Source organism: Carlito syrichta, unplaced genomic scaffold (assembly GCF_000164805.1).
Source record: "Carlito syrichta isolate Samal-C Ts95f unplaced genomic scaffold, Tarsius_syrichta-2.0.1 Scaffold308231, whole genome shotgun sequence".
Lineage (NCBI taxonomy): Eukaryota > Metazoa > Chordata > Mammalia > Primates > Tarsiidae > Carlito > Carlito syrichta.
In genome coordinates, this window is record NW_007252327.1 from 631,391 (window position 1) to 657,238 (window position 25,848).

Below are 25,848 nucleotides of genomic sequence, written 5' to 3' on the forward strand. Positions count from 1 at the left end.
TACAGGTGTGCGCCAACACGTTCAGTCAATTTTTCTTGATTTACTGTGGAGATGAAGTCTCACCAAGTTGCCCAGGTTGGTCTCGAACCCTTGGGCTCAGGCAATCATCTCACCTCGGCCTCCCAAAGTGCTGGGATTATAGGTGGGAGCCACCATGCCCAGCCTATCTCTCAAGTCTTTAAGGCTGCTTAATTCATTTCCACTGAGCCCTGTGCCATGTTATGCAAATAAAACTCCACACAGAACACAGAGAAACCCTGCCAACAAGCATAGGCAACATGGAAGTGTACACCAATCCCTAAAGCACAACACTGATATACAGAGAGATGAAAATATGATGAACCACATTATTGTTCAAGAATAAAAATTACAACAGCTAGCATGTATAAATTGTGTACCAAGTAGCAAGTGCTAGTCTGAGTACTTTCTATATGTTAACTCCTGAAATCCTCACAACCTTAAGAGACAGAGGTTGTTATCGATCTCATTTAATATACGAGAAAACAGGAACTTTCCAGAACACTTGGTGAGAGACAGAGGAGCAGTGGCTGCCTGAGCTGCCCACAGCTATGTGTTACTTCCCTCTCTCCCATGCTGGCCTCAGCCCACTCACTGGCTGTAGAAAATGGCGAAAGAAACCAATGACTGTGATGTTTGCGGGTCAAACCCCAAGCCACTCATAAAGAATTGAAAAAGGCTTATAGGAAACTGGCCCTGAATTACCACCCTTATAAGAATTCAAATGAAGGAGAGAAGTTTTAAACAGAGTTCTCAAACTTACAGAGTTCTCTCTGATGCAAAGAAAAGAAGATTATATGACAAGGGAGGAGAACAGGCAATTAAAGAAGGTGGAGCAGGTGGTGGCTTTGAAGGAGGAAGAAGGATGCAGAGAGAAAGAAGAGGTAAGGATATAATGCATCAACTCTTAGTAACCTTAGAAGATTTATATAGGCCAGGTGCGGTGGCTCATGCCTATAATCCCAGCACTTTGGGAGGCAGAGATGAGAGGATTGCCTGAGCCCACAGGTTTGAGACCAGCCTGGGCAACTTGGCAAGACCTCATCTCTACAATAAATCAAGAAAAATTAGCTGGGTATGGTGGCACGTGCATGTAGTTCCATCTACTTGGAAGGTTAAGGTAGAAGGATCACCTGAGCCCAGCAGGTCGAGGCTGCAGTGGCTGTGAGCATACCACTGCACTCCAGCCTGGGTGACAGAGTGAGACTCTGACTCAAAAAAAAAAAAAAAAAAAAAAAAAAGATTTATATAATGGTGCAACAAGAAAACTGTCTCTGCAAAAAAATGTGATTTGTGACAAATGTGAATGAAGGCAGAGGTAGTAAGAAAGGAGCAGTAGAGTGCTGTCCCAATTGCCATTTACTGGAATGCAAATAAGGATTCATCAGATAGAATGTGGAATGGTTCAGCAAATCCAATCTGTGTGCATGGAGTGCCAGGGTCTTGGGGAATAGAACAGTCCTAAAGATAGATGTAAAAACTGCAAAGGAAGGAAGATAGTTCAGGAGAAAAGATTCCAGAAGTTCAAATTGACAAAGGCATGAAAGACGGTAAGAACATTCCATGGTAAAGGAGACCAAGAACTAGGACTGGAGCCAGGAGATATTTTCCTTGTGTTAGATCAGAAGGACCATACTGTTTTTACACGATGAGGAGAAGATCTTTTCATGTGTATGAACATACAGCTGTTTGAAGCATTGTGTGGCTTCCAAAAGTCAGTATCTACTCTTGACAATTGAACCATAGCCATCACCTCTCATTCAGGTCAGATGGTCAAACATGGAGATATCAAGTGTGTGCTAAATGAAGACATGCCAATTTATCATAGACCATGTAAAAAAGGGTCGCCTAATCATCGAATTTAAGGCGAAATTTCCTGGGAATGACTTTCTCTCTCCTGATAAACTCTCTTTGCTGGAAAAACTCCTACCCAAGAGAAAAGAAGTAGAAAAGATTGATGAATGTATCAAGTAGAACTGATGGACTTTGATCCAGTCAGATGCAATTATAATGGAGAAGCATATGAGGCAGATGATCATCATCCCAGAGGGGGCATTCAGTGTCAAAACTCTCAATGGGGCAAGTGAATTACAATCACTGCTGGCATTCTGTGTACAGTAGTGAATGAGTGAAGGGCTGTAATCATAATATACTCACTACTTGCTATTGTTTTTAATATTAAGCTATAGTGGTTTTTTAAAAGTTAAATGAAGAATAAACGCAAATATAAAAGCTCTCACTTTGCCCTATATGTATGATGACTTCAGTGTGCACAATAAAGTTTAATACCGGTAAAAACTACTTCAAAAAAAATTCTCCTAGCATTTTTTATGCCAGTGCTTATAATTGATTTCAACTGTGTCCATGGACAAGCTTATACTGAAAAGCTAGGTATAGGTATTAGCTTCAGTGTATGACCCTACATTATTAAGTTATAAAATTAAAATTGTATCTAACTGGCAATAAAAAAACCTAATTTGTAGAGAAATATTGGTCTATATAATTATTTGTATTGAGTGGGATTCATTGTGATGCCTCTGCATTTATTCCATTGCTTCAAGTGTTACTTGAAGATGGTAAAATATATAATTTAACCTGTGGTATCAGTAATACAAATGATACCTTTCTAAAGAAGGGCTTATGGAGGGTGGGTGAGGAATTGGCTGTAGTGGAAATTTGCTGGGGGAGGGAGGGGCACACCTCATCAACAAGGGTTACTGCATAATGAACATTTGTATACCTAACCCTGAATTGTACCCCACATCTTTAGAATTAAAAAGTTAAAAGAAAAAAAAGGAAGGGGCTTATCATAATATGCTGTTTCTTGAGAGCTTGCACTTCTAGAATTATGTTCCCTTCTGCTGCACCATCTATATATATACATATATATGTATATGTATCTTGACCAGTCCTGGTTATTTTTCCCCTTCTCTTTGAACCATGATAAGCCTCTGAGTAGTGACTCCAGAGCTGGGAAACTTAGAAATTTAAAGTGAAGACACCTTCACATGAAGAAGTAATTTACATGTGTAGTATAGGAAGGTATCCCTTAGGTATATTACAGGCTTCCTTTTAGCCATTTGACTTATGCCCAAATATAACTGTAATTTAATGTTGTTAGTAAGCAAATTATGATGAATATCCTTAACTGTATGTTTAAAAGTCATCATATGTTTATGCTTAAATCTGAATATCAGAATTTAAGCAATTCTTGAAATGTATGAATGTCTCCTTAATATACTGATTACAAAGCAAAAAAGTCTTTTTTTTTTTTTTTTTTAGAAAATCTGAACCTGGATAGTTTGTGCAACTTACCCAAGGTTAAATAGCTAGTAAGTGGCAGATCTGGAATCTGAACCAAGGCAATTTGGCTATAAAGTTGATGCTCTTAGCTATAATATTATAAATAATTAAAGTCTGTTGTGAAATCTTAGTAAGAAAGCTTATTGCATTCAATGCTTACAACCGGCTGTTTTAATACCCCCCCATTATGAAAATATTGGTAAAAATAAAATAAATATTGGAAGCTTCTACTAAGAGGAAAAGGCAGACTGCTTAGGACATTGAAAGCAAAATAAAAAGAGTTTAAAATATTGTCAAATAATGTGACATTATGGCATTGTATTTACGAAAAAGGCATACTTTAAATTATTTTAATTATTACTTTTTAAAATTTATAAATTTAGATTTAGAATAGTTTGTTGAGGAAGTTATTAAATCTCCCAGGACACTCACTTTTAAAAAGAGCGTCTGGTTATTTATAGTAATGGTTCTCAAACTTCCTGCAACAACTAAGGAGCTTGTCAGATATAAAGATTCCTGGGCCCCACATCACACTTCTGAAATAAAAGCCCTAGGGCATTGTAGCAGATAGAATAATGACCCCTTCAAAGATATTCGTGTCCTGATCCCCTAAACCTGTAAATATATTTTCTTATATGGCAAAAGGGACTTTGCAGATGTGATTGAGTTAAGGGTCTCAAGATGAAAAAATTACCCTCCATTATCTGGGTGAACTTGATATAATTACAAGGGCCCTTATAAGTGAAAGAGGGAGGCAGGAGAGTCAGAGTCAGAGAAAGAGACATGAGTGTGAGGGCAAAGCGGAGGTTAGGGTGATGCAAACTCCAGCCAAGCAACACTGGCAGCCTCTAGAAGCTGGAAAAGGTGAGGAAACAGATTCCTCTTTAGACCACCAGGAAAGTGTCCCTACCTGACCCACTTTAGACTTCTGACCTCCAGAGCTATAAGGTAAAAACTGTATGTTGTTTTAAGCTACTAAGCCTTACTTGCTACAGCAGCTATAGGAAACTAACAGGGGTCAGTTCCAAAATTTTCATTTGTAACAAATGCCCTAGGTGATTCTGCCTTTGGTCTTTGAAGAACATTGCCTTATAGAAATAGCCTGGATATGGGCTTCCAGCAGCAGGATAGAAGGAGGGATTAATATTCATGTAGTATTTCCTCTTTTTTAAATTTAATTTTTAATTTTTTGGTAGAGACAAGGTATCACTATGTTGCCCAGGTTGGTCTCAAACTTCTGGGATCAAGTAATCCTCCCACCTGAGTCTCCCAAGTTGCTGGAATAATAGGCATGAACCACCACAACTGTTTTAAAAAATATTTTAGGCTGGGTACGATGGCTCAAGCCTGTAATCCCAACACTTTGGGAGGCTGAGGTGGCGTGACCTCATCTCTACAATAAATCAAAATATTAGCTGTAGTTCCAGCTACTTGGAAGGCTGAGGCAGAAGGATCGCCTGAGCCCACTCAGTCACTACTGGGGTGACTCTAAGAGTGCTACTGCACTCCAGCCTGGGTAATGGAGTGATCCAACGCAAAAAAAAAAAAAAAAAAAAAAAGATTCTGGTCTAATATTGTACTTATTTTGTTTAAATATAAGCCATTGGTCTACCCTGTAAATTAATCATTAATCATGATATAGTCGTGAAAGGAAGTAGTTACTGTAGAAAAAGCGTGGTATTTAGAGTCAGATGGACCCAGGACCATCCCATTCCTTCTGGGCCGTTTAACCTTATGCAAGTTCCTTCACTTCCGTAATCTTCAGTTTTCCCAATTGTAAACTCTAGGATAATATCACCCCAAATATGTATATTTCAAAGAGCCTGGCATAGTGGTCATCATTCTTTAATGTAATTCACCTTATTAATAAATTAGGAACAAAATCATGCAATAAACTCCTTTGACATGGAAAAGGCACCTGAGAAAATACAACAGCCATTCCCTGTTTTATTTTTTTTTAAGTTAAATTAGAAATTGATGGTGAGTGCCTTAATAATAGATGCTCGGGAAAATTTAAAGTTCCTTCTGTTGTTCATTTCTCCTTTCCCTTCTTTCCAGAAAAATAATGGCAAAGCACCGATAGGATTCTATGTATACGAGTCTTTATATAATAAGGTATTAAGACCAGGCCTTCCCAGTCTTTGTCTCCATAGGACCCTAAGACTGATGTTAATCCCCTCCACTTCCCACAGTGAAGGATCAGGCCAAGCAATTAGAACTTGCAAGGCAGGTATTTAAAAACCATATTTGCTGTGCTTAGCCCAGATCCCATTTGGAAGGTATAAAATATTTGCAGTTGGAGATTTCTCTGGAGGGTGTGATTGGTATGCTGTGAACATCCCACCATCAGATGGCAAGCTTGAGACCTGTCCAACACAGACGTGTCTGATGTGTGTGCTTCAACCATCTTCTGCAGGCCACCACATAGCCGGGCGTGGCTGCAGGAAGAGGAATGTTCAGGAAAAAGCTGTGTGCCCTCTAGGGTAGATCCGAGGGTCACCTTCCCTATGGGCAGCATATGAGCCACCTGGACAGAGCCTGGCTGGGGTTGTCTTCTGTGGAAGAACAGTATGGCAGGGGCCAGGAGAGCTCAGCATGGGTAGTAGGCTGGACCCATCTTCCCAGAATCAGAGACCCAAGAAGAAGTTCTGCTTGTCGCTAGAGAACGGCTGGTAAGAGTTGCCCATTTAGGTTGGGGAGCTCTGAAGAACCCACAAATAACCCCACAGAATGTTGTGACAGGTGGTATGAGGGAGGAGAATGGGGAGAATAAAATTGTTTTCGTATCTCAACATAATGACTTTTTTAAAAAACTCAGTGTAAAGGGAAAGTTATATAAGATCATTAAAATTTCTCAGGAGAAAGTAAGTCTGAGAAAACTTTTTTAATTTCTGAAAAAAAATGTAAAGCCTGTTTAATTCTCTGTGAACCATACAGAAATCATTTGTTCACACTTTTTGTCTATATGTTCATAGATCTTATCCCTTTCCTCAGAAGGAAACAACTCAAGCGTTTTTCTAGTTGTAAAAAATATCAAGTACAAAAAAGTCTAAATGAGGAAGTAAAAATAGTTCGGCCAGGCACAGTGGCTCACGCCTGTAAAACCAGCACTTTGGGAGGCCAAGGCAAGGGGATTGCCTGAGCCTGGGGTTAGAGTCCAGCCTGGACAAATTGGTGAGACCTATTCTGCACAATAAATCAAAAAACTAGCCGGGCGTAATGGCATGTGCCTGTAGTTCCAGATACTTGGAAGACAGAAGGATCACCTGAGCCCATCAGGTTGAGGCTGCAGTGGCTGTGACCATGCCACTGCTCTCCAGCCTGGGTGACAGAATGAGACCTGACTCAAAAAATAAATAAATACATACATAAATAGTTTATAATCTCAACCCTCAATATGAAATACTGGTAACATTTGCAATATGTTCCTTTTTCTTTTTTTCTTTTTTTTTTGAGTTGGAGTCTCACTCTGTTGCCCAGGCTGGAATGCAGTTGGCATGCTCACGGCCACCACAGCTTCAACTGGCTGGGATCAGGTGATCCTTCTGCCTCAGCCTTCCAAGTAGCTGGAACTATAGGCACACGCCACCATGCCCAGCTACTTTTTTTTAAATTTATTGTAGAGATGAGGTCTTGTCAAGTTGCCTGGGCTGGTCTCGAACCTGTGGGTTCAGGCAATCCTCTCACCTCTCACCCTCCCAAAGTGCTGTGATTATAGGCATGAGCTACCGCGCCCAGCCCATACCTTCTAATTCAAAAATTCTCAGAGTTGGAGGCATATGCTTAGGATAATGTATGTAGATGTTCCTCTGAAGGAAAGGGGTGCGGTATCCATGAAGTATGACCTTCAGGCTGCCTCTGCGTGTGTCCTTCAGTTGCAAGGTCATTATCTCACTATTCCTTCTACATAAGCAGGTGGACTTCAGGCTCAAGCGGTCTCCATTCAAGCTATGGCTCTCCATTTCAACTTGTATGACCATGGGTAAGTTACTTAACTTCTCCATTCTTTATTTTTCTCTTCTGTAAAATGAAGGTTATTATAACATATACTTTATCAGGTTTTTGGAGCACTTAATGAGATGATAAATACAATTAACAGGGTGTCTGGCATATAGTAAACTCTCAATAAATGTTGGTATAACACTTCCTTTTAATTGACTTGAGGCCATTGTCCTCTGTCTGCCTTCTGAAACTCTACAAAATAAGTTAAGTTCCTCTTCTACATGAGGACTTCACATATATGTTCTTCATGTCACTTTGTGTCATCTCTGGATGTCCTCAAATTTATCAGTGCTCCTAAAATACAGCCCCTCTGGTGGGACACAGTGCCCAAAACACGTGCTGAGTGCTGAAGAGCACCTTGAACAGCTATTTATGCCCACGTAGAATCAGACAGACCTGGGATCGACACCAAAGTTGCTTTTAATTTTACTTGCTATAGTCTGACTGTCTGTATCCTCCCCAAATTAATATGTTAAAATCTCAACCCCCAAGGTGATGATATTAAGAAGTGGGCCTTTGGGAAGTGATTAGTTTATGGGGGCAGAGCTTTCATGACTGGCATTAATGCCCTTATTAAAGGAACTCCAGAGGCTGGGTGTGGTGACTCACACCTGTAATCCCAGCACTTTGGGAGACTAAGGCAAGAGAATTGTTTGAGTCCAGGAGTTCAAGACCAACCTAGGCAACATAGTAAGACCTTGCCTCTACAAAAATTTTTTAAAATAAATTATCTGAGCCGGGCTTGGTGGCTCAGCCTGTAATCCCGCGCCTTTGGGAGGCTGAGGGGAGTGGATTGCCTGAGTCTGCGGGTTCGAGACCCGCCTGGGCAGCGAGACCTCATCTCAACAATAAAATCACAAAATCAGCCAGGCGTGGTAGCGCATGCCTGTAATTCTGGCTACTCGGAAGGCTGAGGCGGAAGGATTGCCGGAACCCAGCAGGTCGAGGCTGCAGTGGCTGGGAGCGGCCACTGCACTCCAGTCTGGGTGACAGAGTGAGACTCCAACTCAAAAAAAAATAAAAAAATTTTTAAAAATAAATTATCTGGGCATAGTGGTGTGTGCCTATAGTCTCAGTTACTTGGAAGGCTGAGGAGGAAGGATTGCATGAGCCCAGGAGATCGAGGCTGTGGTGAGCCATGATCATGCCATCCTGGACAACAGAGTGAGACCCTGGTTCAAAAAAAAGGTGGGGGACATCCCAGCGAGCTAGATTACTCCTTCTAGCTTGTGATGTCACATTGGAAAAATGGCCCTCTATAGCCAGGAAGGGGCCCTCACCAGACACAAAATCTGCTGGAGTCTTGATCTTATACTTCCAGCCTCACTGTGAGCAATAAATTTCTGTTGTTTCTAAACCACCTATCTGGTGGTATTTTGTTGTAGCAGCCTGAGTGGACTAAGACATGCCATTTCTCACCAAAGACGCATCTTCATCTTCTTTCTGAGAACTGATAGCATCTATCTTTCTTTTGCAATTGGTTTTAAAATCATATGAAGTGCTTTCCACCAATCTCTATTTTTTTTTTATTATTGGTCTTAGTCCACTCTTTTTTTGGAACATAATTTTATCATAAAATGAGTTGATCATTCTTTCCCATTCTCTGTTATCTACAGCCTTGTGGTCACCTCTTCCTTTTCTTAGTCTCAAAATGGACTATTTAATAACCTGTTATATATACTTTTCCTAGGGTTTGAGAAAGGTTGTTGGTTTTAAATTGCTGGAATCATGGAATCTTTGTCCTCTTAAAAACATTAGGGTATTTGCCTCCATTTGGTACTTTTTGAGCCTCTTTGGCTATTCAGAGATTATCATTATGTGTGTGGCAACATGCTAGGAAACTCTTTCAGGACTCTGAGGTATTGTTTATCAAGGACTGATATTAGAACTTTCTTAAAGAGTGGCTTTCTGACTTCCATCCTCATCTGCCTGGAGCTTCTGTTTTCATTAATGAATTCATCTACATTTTCCTGAATAAAGACATGAGAGAACATATATACCATATACATCATTCAAAGTTTCTTTATTTTATATTTTGGTGTGAATGTGCCATTTTTTAGGCTGTATTGTCAGCACATCATGCTGCTAAAATTATCCACTGCTTGCTTAAGAGCTAGCTTGACAAATATGACATGATCATGGTGGCATTGACAATAAAGGTGACTAATTAGAAACATTAAATTCTGTCTGTTCAGTTTGCCAAGCTTCTCTTTCTTGTAATTCCAATTCATGTGTTCCTTGTGATCTTTTGAGAGATAGAATTTTTAAAACATAACTTTGTCCTTTGAATAATGAGCTCATTTTACAAAAACTAGATTTAATAGTCTCAGCTGAGTTTGGTCTTTAGAACTCTTGTAATTTTAGCTTCTAGAAATTAGTATCATTCTTTCAACTGTATGGATTGTAATTTTTGTAATATATTTTGTTCCCTTAATTAAAGTAAACTAGTCTTAAATACAGTCTCAGGCAAAGCTCAGTGACTTATGCCTGTAATTCCAGCACTTTGGGAGACTGAAGTGAGAGGCTTGCCTAAACTCAGGGATTCAAGACCAACCTTGGAAAATTGGTGAGATCTCATCTCTGCGGTAAATTAAAAATAATTAGCCAGGCATTTGGGTGCATGCCTGTAGTACCAGCTACTTGAAAGACTGAGACAGAAGGATCACTTGAGTCCAACAGGTAGAGGCTGCAGTGGCTCTGAGCGTGTCTCTGCACTCCAGTCTGGGCAACCGAGAGACTCTAGCTAAAAAGAGTCTCAACGCTTCTTTACACAACTTCTATTTTATACATAGAAAACAATTAATATGGACCATCCTTTCTACCCCTTCCTTAGGAGAAAAGCAATATCTCTGTCATTTAATTAAAGTATAATATATAGCACACTGAAGTTCTCAGATGCTAAAGGGCATTGATTATGACAGGTTTTTGAGAACAATCATATATTAAATACATAGATTGCTTTCTGTTCATTGCGTCTTTGTGTGCAGTTTTATTGACTTACTGTGTGTCACATACTTTATGGCGGAACACACTCAGCTATTGAGTTTATAGGGCACAGACACAAGTCACAACAGACTAAGCAAATCTCTCTCTTCTTTCGTCTTTCTCCTTCTCCTGCTCCTCTTCCACTGTTTTTCCTTCTCATTCTCTCATTCTCCCAATTCAAACCGTCAACAGGCAATTCTGGAAGCCCTTCCTTGTGAACCGAGAGAGGGAGGTGGAGAGCAGGAGGGCATGTGATTTGGGAATGAGGCAGGTATGACAGAAGTCATCTGCCATGAGAACAGAATGACATGCACTTGCTCACTGTTTTTAATTGAGTTGAACCAAACTGAGAGCTTTCGAGAGTTTGACAATTCCCACAGCAACCTGATTTTGGGGTCCACTTTGCTTTGGACAGCTCTGGAATAGGAATACCAAGGGGCCAACACTGAATGCAGCTGTATTTGTGTTCTCATTTTCATAATTCTTCATCCCCAGTTGTAACTAAATACTAATAGTGAAAGTCCTCATTTTTCCTTAAACAACATTCTTGGAATTTTGGATGAGCAAAACCAAACGTCTTAGTTCCAATTAAAACAACAACAACAACAACATTATCTCAGAGTCGTTTAGGAATCTTGCAAGATTCCTGGCATTCAGCTCACTTTTCCAGAGCAGTACTGGGATGAGTCAAATGTAACTGACTCTGGAGCATATGGATTAGGTTATCTGTTAAATACACATGGAGAAAAGGTGGAGAGGAGGAGAACCTGCCAGGTGTGTTACCAACACCAAGCGCCTTCAAAATCTCTTGAGACAGTCAGCAGACCCTAAACACAGCTGTGCTCTCTTATGCCTAAAAATGTGTTTCCCTTGCAACGTCCTGATATGCTAATTACATGTTATTGAGTGCCCACAGCATGGTGGGCACCTTAGAGAGCGCACCACGTCTAAGGGAAGGGCTTCCTATTTGGAAACATGAGTTCCCAATGAAGTGAGTGGCATCATCCTCTTCTGGGTTTTCCACATCTATTTGAATGATCATTTTTTAAAACTGTGCAGCAATGGCATCGTTGGCAGCCCTGTGTCTGCAATCAACTTTTGGGCTTAACCCACTCAATGGAAGTGAGCTTCTTGGAAAGGGTCTACTTCAATTTGGTCTTAACTAGAGACTTGGTAGATGGCAAGCGAGGCCCTGAAGAGAGAACAGCCAATCCAAGTCTATCAGATATTGAACTTGTTGAGCTGTTTACTGCCATGGCTCAGTGATAAGAGCTTAGCTGATAGTGCTGCCTTTTCCTTTAATTTTCGTGAGATGAGAGTTTTCTCAGTCTGGGCAATTTTACAGGGTTCAGAACTTTCCCATCACTTCCATGTTTGCCTATTAGCAGAGTGAATGATGATGTGGGCCACCTCGCACAGAAGCATTCTCCAGCTCTTCTGGGTTCTACATCGAACATGTAGCCCACCAAGGCAGAGATGAACCTTGTCAAAGCTGCTTTCTGGAAGAGGGATTACTTACTTCATTTTGCTCACTGTTGTCAACAGATTTCTGACAGCAACCAATAGTAAGGATGTCTCTGGGCTAGTTTCCAGAATAATATTGTTGCCAAGCCAAACTGGGGTCTGCTCTCCTGGCACAGTAAAATCAGACATCCATACCAAGGTTTTGTAATAGTAGAAAGGAAAGCATTTATTTGCAAGGGCTCCAAGCGAAGAGGACCAGGCAGCTGATGCGCAAACCCCGAACTTCCCGATGGCTTGCAGACAAGGATTTTTAAAGGCAGGGGTAATTTTTGGAAAGCAGAAGTTACAGGCAAAATCATAAATGAATACATAAAGGTTACACATTGGCTTTTACCTAAAAGGACAGGATATCTTGAAGCGGGGGCTTACAGGTCATAGGTAGATTTGAAAATTTTCTGATTTACAATTGGTAAAGGAAAAGAAGCTTTGTTCAAAAATTGGGGACCAGGTCTGAGGTCAAGGTGGACGATTGCTTGAGCCCAGGAGTTTGAGGCTTCAGTGAGCCACTGCACTCCAAAATGGGTGGTCCCTGCTCTGTCTCAGTATCTCAAGGTGTTCATTAACTCTGGAATTTCTAAAGGTAACAAAAGATAGGTTGATCATAACAGATCACTACATTACATTAGGTAACTGCAATTGATGGAATGGTGACTACACAAAACACAGCAGAAGTTCACGTGTTAACTACACACAGCAGGCTGTGGGGCAATGGTGAAAGCTTCTAGCTCTGCCTCACCAGGGGCTTCCTGAAGACTCTCAGTCAGCCTAAGGGATCTGCTTTTCTTCTGCACCAAAACCCTTTCCCTGCCCTTCCCAAGCTCCACCTACGCTTGCCTACATGTTCCTTTGTGACCATGGAGGGTGTTACTGCCTTGTATCAAAGCCCTCCCTACTTAACTCATTCACAATTGCTGACGTAAATTTACGTCATTCCAAATTCTGTTCCTAGTTGCCACTGACGTGAATTTACATCTTTGCAAATTCTGTTTCTGAATGCTGCAACGTTGTCATATGTACATGTTATTATATTTTGCTTGAAAATGAATAGTCAGGTAAAGAGAAAGTTAATTGAGATAATTATCTGATCGTGACTGCACAATGTTGTTACTGATTTACATAGTTGGTAAAAATTGCAAGTTGGTCATTATTTTGTTGCGATTAGTGTTGTATACTTGTATTTTGATATTTCAGAACTTTCATACTTCAACGTTAAAAATAATTTACCATAATTATGGAAAATGAAGAAATCTATACTGATGAGATTTCTGAGGTTGAAGGTGAATCCAGTGAACTTATTAGTGATAGTGAGACAGATAGTGATGTAATGAAGCAATGTAAATGAAGAAATATATATACAATATATATTCAGTTTATAATCCAAATAAAAATACAAAAGTATGGAATGCTAGTTAGAGTGATATCTGAGGCAAATATTGAATATGTCTACAACCTTCAGTTGTATTGTGAAAAAGGCGACAATTTAGAAAAGACCATTTCACTTGTGCTTAACAACAAAAGTCTGTGGCAACCAGCTTCAGAATTTTTTTTTTTTTCCAGTTGGAATCTCACTTTGTCACCCAGGCTGGAGTGCAGTGGCACACTCATGGCCACCCTAGCATCAACCTGCTGGGCTCCGGCGATCCTTCTGCCTCAGTCTTCCAAGTAGCCGGAACTACAGGCACGCAGTACCACACCCGGCTGATTTTTTTTATTTATTGTAGAGACAAGGGCTCACCGAGTTGCCTGGGCTGGTCTTGAACCCATGGACTCAGGCAATCCACTCGCCTCAGTCTTCCAAAGTGCTTGGATTACAGGCTGAGCCACTGAGCCCAGCCCAGCTTCAGATTTGTTTTTTATTTTCACCTACTCTCAGAATTAGGAAAGTGAAAATTTTGCTGATCGTGAATGTGCTAAAAAAAATTAAAAAGAAAAAATTAAAAATTTCAACACATAAACTTCGGAGTAAAAAAGAAAACATTGACTGGGCTCAAGCCTATAATCCCAGCACTTTGGGAGGCCAAAGTGAAGGGATTGCATGATCCCATGAGTTCGAGAACAGCCCTGGCAACTTGGCGAGACCTCATCTCTACAATAAAAAATAAAAATTAGCTGGGTGTGGTAGCATGCTCCTATAGTTCCAACTACTTGGAAGGCTGAGGCAGAAGGATTGCCTGAGCCCAGCAGGTCGATGCTGGGGTGGCCATGAGTGTGCCACTGCACTCTAGTCTGGGTGACAGTGTGAGACTCCAACTCAAAAAAAAAGAAAATCTTCACTACCATTTGCACAAAAATTTCAGCCTCTGCCTATCAGTTTCTTAAAAACTCCAACTTTGTTGGAGATACTGCAATACTATCCCAAGAATATTGCTCTCTTAAATGTTCAGTCAGAATGCACTTAAATAATAATTGCCTGACTCTGAGACAACTCTTTTCCTTAGAAAGGTCCTGCACCCTGGTTAGTTGTAATTTGAGGGCCCTGTGCTCTGCACACATGTTCTGCTCTGTCGGGTTATGCCCCTCCTAGAGCAGTGAAAACTGTAATCATAGAAAGAGAAACTTCTTGAACTGAAAGTACATTGTTCCTTTTCAGCCCTCTTTTTGCCCTGCTTTGCACCCTGTAGGGCAGTTTCACTTGAAAAAAAAACATTTATGAGTTGTCTGGTATGTCTTGGGCACTGGTCTAGGTGCCGGAGAAATAGAGAAGAGCAAGACATGGAAAACATGGTCCTTGTCTTCCAGAGCATGTGGCCTAAGGGGAAATTAGAAAAGTGCAGTTAGTACAATATGGTACAATATACAGTCAGCATTATTGGTGCACAGAGGATGGGCATGTAGCCCAGAGGAGGCTAGGGGAAGGAAGTGCATTTGTTCCTCATTTGCTATAACAAAGAACCACAAACTTGGTAGCTTAAAGCAATGCACATTTATTCTCCACAGTTCTAAAGGCCAGAAATCTGAAACAAATTCCAGTGGGCCAAAACCAAGGTGTTGAGGAGGTTGTACTCTGGAAGCTCTAGGGGAGAATCCATTCCTTGCCTTTTCCAGTTTCTGGAACTGTATTCCTTGGCACATGGCTCCCTCTTGCATCTTCAGGGTCAGAATCTTCAAGTCTTTCTCTGCTCTTCACATCAGCTCCTCCTCTCTTGGGTAGTCAGAGCTCTTTCTGCTTCCTTCCCGTGAGGACACTTGAGATCGCATTTAGTGCCCACCTGGATCATCAGGAAAATTTCTCTGTCTCAAAATACTCCATCACATCTACAATATCTTGTTTGCCATATATGGTAACATGCACAGATTCCAGAGATTAGGACCTGGATGCTTTGGGAGCCATGATTCAGCCTACCCAGGGGTAAAATGAGGAAGACGGGAAGAGCACTAGGAGGACAGCATAAGAAGGTACAATGGTAAGACCAGCACAGAGCATAGAGTCCATCATGGCTGGGCATTGCTGGAATGCAGGTATGGGGAAGGGCACAATGGGAGCAAATGCTCAGTCTTGAGGGAGAAGCCAAGCTACAGGGGGTGTCATGCAGCAGGCTAAATCATTTGGATTTTATTTCATAGGAGCCTTTGAAGGTTTCTGAGCAGGGCTGTGATGTGGTCAGATTAGCAGTTTAGAGAGATCATTCTGGGGTATAGATTCAGGCAGGCAGATACCAGTGAGAGACAATGAGAGTCAGAACCAGCATGGAGATTATGAGAAATTTATAGAATAGCAAAATAAGTTTTCCAGGCAAAATAGTCATTCATTGGATGCTAGGGTGAGGGGGAGAGAGGAATCTGGGATGATCCCAAGCTTTTTACTTGTAGGCAGGGACACATTACATGTAATAAGTACATGAGGAAAAAAAAAATATGTCCAAGGAAGGGAAAATTGGCCTTCAGTTTGAGTGTGTAGATGTGAAGATAATCTGTGGGAGGATTGGCTTCATGGAGTTCTGAGGAGGTACTCAGGGTCCTAATGATCTGATGTCATCCTCTTGAAAGTCTTAATAATTTTTGAACTTGGGGCACTGTATTTTCATGGTACACTGGGTCCCAGAAATTATTTAGTCAGTTCTGCCTGTGGACCACCTAAGATTCCAGGTGAAAGACCTGATCTTGAGAGAAAGTTTCTAACATGGGTTCCCTTACGCAGAAAAGCGGACTCAGCACCTTCTGGATAGCACTGTACATTGTCCCCTGGGCTGCAGCAGGTCAGAGTTTTCCAGTTGACCACTTCAAGCTCAACAGTATGTGCCATAAGAGAAAGCTGCATATCCCAGATCAAAGGGAGCTTTCATAAAAATTCAGTGAATAAAAAAAGACTTGACTGGGCTTTCTTTGTTTCTACCACCCTCAACTCAACTCTGAGGCTAACAGATGTTAAATATCCGAGCCCAAAGGTTTTTCATATGCGTACATTTGGTGAACAAAAAAACTAATTTTTTTTTTTAGTTGGAGTCTCACTCTGTCGCCCAGACTGGAGTGCAGTGGCCACTCCCGGCCACCGCAGCCTCGACCTGCTGGGCTCCGACGATCCTTCCTCCTCAGCCTTCCAATAGCTGGAACTATAGGCACACACTACCACACCCGGCTAATTTTTGCTTTATTGTAGAGATGAGGTCTCGCCAAGTTGCCCAGGCGGGTCTCGAACCCGCGGACTCAGGCAATCCACTCACCTCAGCCTCCCAAAGGCGTGGGATTACAGGCTGAGTCACCGAGCCCGGCTAAAAAATCTAATTTTTATGGAGTTTGTTCATTCCCTTTCACTGAATACTCCCTCAATACCTCCTGAGATGAGAGTCAAGTAGAGATGAATAGTCAGAAGAGAAGAGAGCTAGACTTACCTTGGAGTGAACTGTAATGTTCATGGAATTAGGAAAAGTGGCCCTTTCCCCCTTCCCAACTCCCTCTGATTGCCAGGCTCCTCAGTCCCCATGACCTCTCAGATGAGTCAGTTCTCATTCCTTGGCAAGATCAGGCATTCCCACACCCCCAGAGTGAGCCCCTGCAGAAGAGCAGCCCCTGCCTCAAAAGGCTGATGCCTAGCTATCTTGCCCCATTTTTGCTTTGCCCAGATAGTAAGATATATTTCAGATGTTTTTCTTCATTCTCTAGATTATGGGTTGCTGGTTTTGGTTCTGATCCAGACTTTGTTGACTTTCTAGACTTGATCTTTTGCCTTCCGGACGTGCTCACTTCACAGTTTGAGTGTGATGACACTGAGGGATCACATGGCAAGAAGTGCTATAAGAGTCAGCAGAATGTTCTTATGGCCACTTCAGGTTTCACCTACAGCCTTCCAGGTCCAGAAATTCTACTTTCAGAGTGAACCCAAACTCAAAATTTACAGATGCATAAACCAGAAAGAGGGCTTACAGAAACAGAAGGGGGAAGAGAGAAAAACAACCAATTCCTTTCTAAAGACAGGAATTCTGGCATCATCAGACTTCTTTTGGATATCAAAATACATAGGCCAGTAAATTATTTACTAGAAAGTCGTTAGAGCAACAGGAGATAGGTTTTTTTGAGGGGTAAGTTTATCCAGGACATGGTGAAGCTTAAGTTCTACTTTTAAACTATATGAGAGTAACTAAAATATGGTTATCTGCCAGATTCAAGAACTTTCTTCCCTGAACAACTGGCAGAACCAGTTCCCTAAACCCGTCTTCCTCTTGGAAACACAGAAAGGCAGTATTTCCTGGTGTCCTCATAGCTAAGAGGAATCGTGTGACTAGTGCTAGCCAATGAGATGGGAACATAGTAAAGTGTGCCACTTCTAGAGTTGGCCCCGACACCTTCCGCTCCTGCACATGCTCTCTTCCTTTGTCCCCTGATGGGATGCAGAGGTCCTATGGTGGAACCACTTTTGAAAAACCTGCTCCCTGAATGACTGTGTGGCAACCCTCCCCTCACTCTCAATAGACAGCAGTGTCAGAGGGAAATAATTTTGTTGTATTTAGTCACTGAAATTTCAAGATTGTTTGTTAGAGCATGCTGTCTGTCCTGACTAATACATAAAATATCAGAAAAATTCTATCAACTATTTACTTTCAGGAAACCCCTGTGAAGACTGTGCAAACAATTTCCATTTTATGAGACTGCAATAGAATCATTTTTACACTTTAGTCAATTTACCATTTAATTACGATTAGTATCATTCATTAGGATGAGGCTTTGTGCTTATTGAGACTAGCCCCTAGCTACTTACTAGTATTTCTGCTACAAAATGGTCTCAGCTATCTGTGGAAAATAGGCCAGTACTTCAGAAAACGAATCTCATCCGGTAAGTTTTTTTTTTCAAAATTAAAGAAAAAAATTTGAAAATATATATATTTTAAAACTTAAGTACTATATATATATTTTTTTTTAAGGAATAGAAAATATAAAAACTTATAAAGAAAATAAAAATCACTTATAATTCCACAACCCAATATTTTAATGGTTATTTTTCTCCTTACACATACTGTATATAAATGGATATATAGGAATGCATACATATATGCATAGGCCTTCGTAGAGTGACTGTGATCCTACTACATGTCCTGTTTTATAATTTGCTTCCCCACTGCTACTTCCCTGAGCAATGCATTGAGACTATGTGGACCTCTTTCCTTGAACATAGATCTATATCATACTTTTTCATGGCTGAATAATACTTTATGTATGTATATTTATATATTTATTATATTACTTTTTAAATTTAATAATTTAACATTTAAACTGCTTTTGGGGGGGCTATTATAAGCAACTGCCCTGAACATTCTCACACATTCATCTTTGCACAATTATGGGATTATCTTCTAGGAATGAAGTCCTAAAAGTATCCATGGATATGCATAATTTATATTTCGATTGATAGCACCAAATTACCCCATCATATGTAACAATTTGTAGTATTGCCAATGTTTTATGTTACTGTTCATTTTGCCACATATTTCCCAACAATGGTTGTTTGGTTTTGTTTTGGTTTGGTTTGGTTTTTGTTTGTTTTTTTGAGTCAGAGTCCCGCTCTGTCACCCAGGTTGGAGTGCAGCAGCACGCTCATGGCTACTGCAGCCTTGACCTGCCGCACTCAGGCAATCCTTCTGCCTCAGCCTTCCAAGTAGCTGGAACTACAGGAGCATGCCACAATGCCCAGCTAATCATTTTGATTTATTGTAGAGAAAGGTCTCACCAAGTTCCCCAGGCTGGTCTCGAACCCCTGGGTTTGGGCAGTTGTTGTGCCTTGACCTCCCAAAGTGCTGGAATTACAGGCATGAGCCACTGCACCCAGCCCCAACAATGGGTTTTATCTAAAGTATTTGTATGGCAAATCTGATAGGGGAAATGCTATTTTTATTTTATTTGCATTTCTGTGTTTAATCTTCAAAGAGATTGAACATATTCTCATATTTTTGTTGGTAAATTTCCTGTTCATGTCCTTTGCCCTTATTTCTCTTTCTTATTTCTTGTAAGAGTTCTTTGCATAAAGAGGTAGTGATCCTTTGTCTCTCATATCTGTTGCAAATATATTTTCTCATTTTGTTACTTTTATTTTATTTTATTTATTTTTTTGAGTTGCAGTTTCACTCTTGTCGCCCAGGCTGGAGTGCAGTGGTATGCTCATGACCACCACAACCTTGACCTACTGAGCAGACTGACTCAGTCTTTCAAGTAGCATTTTGTTAATTTTAACTTTATGTATTTTTTACTTATATTAAAGATGTTATGTAGACAAATATACCAATCATTTTTTCTGGGGCTTCTGGATATCATGTGATGCTTTCAACCTCTACTCTATATTTTCTTCTTAATTATTATGTTTTCATGCTTTTCCATTTAATTTAATCTCTTTGAAATTTATTCTGGATTAAGTGTGGTGGCTCATGCCTATAATTCCAATGCTTTGTGAGGCTGAGGTGAGAAGATCATTAGGGACCAGGAGTTTGAGAACAGCTTGGCCAATATAGTGAGACCCCCATCTCTGCAACAACAACAACAACAAAAATTATTCTGCTATAAAGTAAGTATACTAGCATGATTTTTCTTATAAATCATCATTAATTAATGTTACTACCATTTTTGAGTATTTACTTTGAGCCAAGTACTGTCCTAAGTGCTTTGTGAAAATAGCTCATTCAGTCCTCATAATAATTCTATGACAGAGGCATACTTCTTTTTTAGATGCAAAGAGACTGAGGCATTATGAAGTTGATGACTGGAGGTCACACTTGTAAAAGTAGGTGTGATTCAATTGGCTCCAGGGTCCACTTGGTCTTAACTCCCCCCATCTTTCCTCCTCTTTACTACAAAAGTTGTCTTTTTCTTTTTTTCTTTTCATTCTTTTTCTGATTACAAGTAATCTATTTCAATTTGGAAAATCTAGAAAAATAGTAAAAAGCACAAAGAAAAAAATGAAAATCACCTCTAATCTTATTACAGAAATAAGCAGTATTAATGCTGGGCAGAGTGCATGGCCTCACAGTTTTTGAACACACGTGTACAATATATGCATGTACATGTATGTACATGTACATTGTACATATATATGTGCAGTATACATATATACAATATACAATATATACTATAAGTATGCCTGCTGAGTGTCGCACTAGGAACATTTCCCCAGGTGCAAAGTATTCATTGTACGCTACAAATTATAACTTAAATGAGTTTCTAAAGGTTAAGCGCCTAGGTTTTTTCTTTTTACATTTCCAATTATAACACTGTGATGAAAACAGACTGTCATGTAGGTACATTCATGCACATACATCCCTATATGATGTCTAGCAACTGGGACTGCTTGGTCAAAGGGTCTGTACATTGTATAAAGCTTTTGATTCAAATTGCCATCCAAAAAACTGTATTAGCTTATATATCCACCGATATTAGGATGTGCCAACATTTTTTAGTTGTTTCAATTGGTATTTCTTTATAACACAGTTGATCATTTTGATTTGTGACTTCTTTTGTGAATCGACCCTTTTTATGAGACCAGGTCTTGCACTGTTGCCCAAGCTGGAGGCTCACTGCAGCCTCAAACTGCGGGGCTCAAGGAATCCTCCTGCCTCAGTCTCTCGAGTATTTGGTACTACAGGTGTGTGTGACCACACCTGACTAATGTTTTTTGTTTTTGTTTTTGTTTTTGTTTTGAGTTGGCGTCTCACTCTGTTGCCCAGACTGGAGTGCAGTGGCATGCGCACGGCCACCACAGCCTCAACCTGCTGGGCTCTGGTGATCCTTCTACCTCAGCCTTCCAAGTACCGGAACTACAGGCACGTGCTACCACACCTGGCTAATTTTTAATTTATTGTAGAGATGAGGTCTCACCAAGTTGACCGGGTGGGTCTCGAACCTGCGGACTCAGGCAATCCACTCATCTCAGTCTCCCAAAGTTCTCGATTACAGACTGAGCCACCGAGCCCAGTCAGTTTTTTATTTTTATTACTGTAGAACTGTGATTTTGCTATGTTGCCTAGGCTGATCTCGAACTCTTGGGCTCAAGCTGTCCTTCTACCTTGACTTTCCAAAGTGCTGAGATTATAAGCATGAGCCACAGTGCTGGCCTGAATTGACTCTTATATCCTTTATAAATGCCTGCTAGAAAAAAAAAGTAAAAAATAATTAAATAAGTAAATAAATTTTGACTAGAATTTAATGTACTTTAATATATACATTATACTAATACTTATATCTTAGCTCTAACATTATATATATAACTAATATTATATATGTATCTATGTTTTGACTCTGGCGTATGAAGGTATTGATACCTTTATATAATCCATGATCAGTTTTTGATCCTTCCTAATTTTTCTTTCATTACCTTAAAATTCTGGAAGCATTTTTCCATCTGCTTGGTTTTGAATTATGGAAAATGAGAAGTACAGATCAGTGTAAACAAGCACCAAAGACTACAGTAATAACGTTGTAGAAACTTCCACAGTTGCAGACTCCACCACCCAAATCCAGCCTGACCCTCATATGTCTTCTTTCTCCAATTCCTCTCATTCTGAGGAAAGGAAAAAGCTTAAAAATACAGACAAGGGAAATGTCAAGGAAAGAATATGAGGGAGAGCTGTCGGGGTTGTAGGCACCAGAAGTCAGGACCAGAATGAAAGGCCTCAGCAGAAGTGGAAGAAACTGATCTCACTAAACTGACTCTCCCCCTTGTGACCTGCTGGCGACCTTTATACAAGCTGGGGTGTCTTGAGGCACTGAAGAGGCAGAAGAGGGTGCAGAGAGGTTCTGCATCTGTGCATGTCCTTTGTTTTAGTTTTAATTTTGTTGTCGTTTTAAGAGGGGAAACCACTTGAACTGCATTTTCCTCTGGCTCTCCGGAGCACCAGTGGCCAAGGGTAGTTAGAGGCAGCGAAGCAGCACAAGGCCAGCCTACCTAGGGACAAGGCCACGCACCTCAGCATGGTTTCCATGCTCCACATGCTCAGAGAAGCTTCCCTAGGAACCAACTGCAGAGAGCACAGTCTTGAATCAGCATTCTTAAAGGAAAGATGCGCCTGTGAGGAGCCAATCTAGGCAGGTGAGGATGTGGAAAAGCTGGCCTTCACTGCCTTCTCTCATTCTCTCTCTCTCTCTCTCTCTCTCTCTCTTTCTCTCTCTCTTTCTCTCTCTGTCTCTGTCTCTCCCTCTCTCTCTTCACTGACTGGCATTTCCACACTTGCCCCCTTCCTACCATGTCCTGCTTTCAGCTAGCTGCTGAACCTATTAGTGAGAAACACTGAGCAGTTGAACCTGCTTCATGCCTTTAGTACATGCACCTTGACAGTTACTTTCTCCAAGGAGGAAAAAAAATCACTACTTACATTTTTATGGCCAATGTGGTTAGTGAAACAAGTATTAATCTTTATTAAATGTCAGATATGCAAATTCTTCTCAAGAAAGACTCATTCCCAGAAATCAGAACTTAGATATTTAACACCTTTTGAATATGCTGTCCCAGTAGGAGTAAGGAGGTTCTCCTGGTTACACTGGTGGGAAGAGAGAAATAAATCTGGGCAGAAATTAGGAGTTATGGAGCCCTGTGGGTTCTGAAAAGCAGAAAGTAGAAGATAACAGAGTTGGGAGGAATCTAGGAAATGCGTTGATAGAAATTATGGGGTCTGCTTTGCATAGGGAAGAACAGGAAAATAAATAGAGTGCTGGATTATATCTGCCTAAAGTCAGGGGATTTGATCTTGAACTAAAAGTGGGGAGGAATGGTTGACCCATCCTAAGAGGTAAGAGCAGAGCAGGACCCAGTCACTGGAAAACTTCCAGGCCTGAAGCAGCTGCACTTGCAGAAGAAGCCCCAATTCTTTTTTTTTTCCCCCACGCTAAGTCACAGAAACTTTTATTGGAAATGAATGAACTGCAACAAAGTGACACTCAGTGCACACAGCCTAACAGGTGAGGTGGAGGTACAGGTAGACACCAGGGACGGGCCCAAGACCAGAGTGACCACTGGAGCATGCTTGAGGGCCTCTGGCCATAGGCCCTTTGGGCTGGAGTGTGCAGGCCAGTAGAAATACAAAAATAAACTCTGTGGTTCAGCTGTCCCTGCCTGTGGCAGTTCATCTGGGCAGGGCAGTCACTCTTCCCACCAGGCCCCATGCTGACTAACCCAGCCTTAGTATGGACAGCAGGAGCCTGTGGGGATAGAAGTTCCAATTCTTAACACAACTTGCCAGGGCCCTATCCATGTGTCCTAGGCTATTTCCTCTTTCCACTCACTGCACTTTAGTCACATCTACCTTCTCATGGGCCTCCAGACACAGTCCGTGGTCATGCCTCCTGGTCCTTCCACAGTCCACTCTCCTGCCTGCTGTGCCCTTCCTCTGCTGCTGTCAGAAATTCCGAGCATCTTTCAAGAGCTAGCTAAATAAATATCCCCACCCCCTTGCTGCCCTAACCTGGGGTTCCACCTCTCCCCCACGCATTCTCCTCCAGCTTTGCTTTCAAACTGCTGGGTGAGCAGGGCTGTTCATAGTTAACACTCTTTGTTGCGTTATTTCTTTGATGTGAGTTCCACGCCAGCAGAGTGCACACATATTTTGTCCATAAGCATTCAGCCCCTGGCATGATGCCGAGGAAGCCATGGACAGAGATATATTCTCCTAAGGAGGAGGGAAGGACAGAAAGATTACAGAAGAGAAGGGCAGATGTTTCATTGACATGATCTGATGAAAATTAAGACACATGTGCTTAACTCAATTTTGTGAAGGTTCTTATATTATATTTTGATATTGTAAAAGGCAAAAAGCTGGGAGAGAACTCTAAGAGGGAGGGCATTTGGCTTTAAACCCCTATCAGAGAGAGCAAGCTTTTCCTCTTCTCCCAGGTGATGATAGTAAAAAGGATTGGCTAATCCAGCACCTCCTGGCTTTAACCAGGAGGACACCTGCCCAGTTGGCACCATAGTGCAAACAGTGCTGACGGTGTGGGTGTGGCCTTTCTGTGAATACCTTGCTCAAATGCCAATAGCTTTCCCACCCTCCACAGAGGCAAGGCAAGGTAGACTAACCCCAGGAAGCAGAGCAGCTTACATGTTCCTGTGCCTGAGAAGCAGCCCTGTATGTGGTCACTGCCTCCAAAACAGTGGTTCTCAATCAGAGAAGATTTTGCTCCTTTCTCTCAAGGAATATTTGGAAATATGTGAAGATATTTTTGGTTGTCATAACTAGTGGGGAGGGAGGATGCTACTACCATCTAGCAGGTAGAGGCCAGAGATGCTACTAAACATCCTACAGTGCCCAGGATAGCCCTTCCCCTGCCCAAAGAATTATCCAGCCCAAATGTTTATAACACCAAGTTTGAGAAGCCCTGTTCTGAATGATGTCATGCAAAGTGTTCTCAGAAACACCATGACTAAAACTCTCAGCTCTAGAACACTCCACCCTGTGACTTGGGATTGGCACACCCTGAAGCATACTTGAGCATCTTCAGCAGATTCTGGGTCAGGTAACACAGACACTCCAAACAATCACAATGGCAGTCACCTCCCATTTGCCCCATTTACTATCATTTGGGAGCCTGGCCTGAAGCTCCACTCAGAAATTACTGGCCAGTTTCTCTCAGCTTTCTTTCTCATTTCCTCCCAGTTCACCCACACCAGCAGTTGCTCTCGCCTCTGTATCTTCCATCTACACAGCTGAGAGCACTATCCTGAACTGGAGCCTATCCTCTCAGGACTCCTCCAAGATCTTGCTCTACCAGTTGTCTACCCTCTTTTTATGTCCAATCTTTGGCTCCTTTCCTTGGTCTAAGACACAATATAACTCTGCATCCTTAAAAAAAGAAGAAATCAACAAATTCTCCCTGGGAAGAAAATGCTGGGAGAGACGGTCTAAGTGGGAGCTCAAGAGCCAGTGGCCAGGCCCCTGGTGCAATAACTGGTGGTGCAGCTTCTCTGCTTGGTCCCTGGCTCTTCCAAGGTCACAGAAGCCGAGTGCCATTTTTTAAATGGACAGAAGTTTTCCTGTGAAAAGTGGCGGAGAGAGACTGCTGCCCCAGGCTCTGCCTCACCATTGGCAGGAGAGACTGCTGACTCCAGGCTTTGCCTCACCACTTCCACGCCTGGCAGGATACTGGCAGCAGGGACTGTGGAGGGAATCCAGAGGCAAAGTCGCACGGAAGAGGACAAGAGAGGCACCCCACCACCATCTTGAAGGCGGGGCAGGAAGGTGCTCCGACTTGCTCACCATAGACCAACAGATCCGATCTCTGTGACTGGCAGATAAACTATTCCAGGATTGATAGTGACCCAGAGGGAATATCCTGAAAATACAAACTTTGGAGGAACCTGACAAGTGCTGAGTTCCAGGTGCCCCACCCCCTACCCCGGTCCAGCTGTGACACAAAGGGTGTGGGCAGAAAAGGATATGGAAGGGTCAACACTGAAATCAAAGAAGAAATAGAAAGATTCCTGGAAATAAATGAAAATGAAGAAACATCTTACCAAAAACTCTGGGATGCCATGAAAGCAGTCCTAGAGGGGATTTTATATCTCTATGAGCACACAGCCAGAAAACAGAAAGATCAGAACTTGGGAGCTGA

The 25,848-nt window shown here is 41.5% G+C and overlaps 1 pseudogene; it reads left to right on the forward strand.

The window, feature by feature from the left end:
• Positions 1–625: 625 nt before the first annotated feature.
• Positions 626–17,146, forward strand: LOC103267745 (annotated as a pseudogene).
• The last annotated feature ends 8,702 nt before the right edge of the window (positions 17,147–25,848 follow it).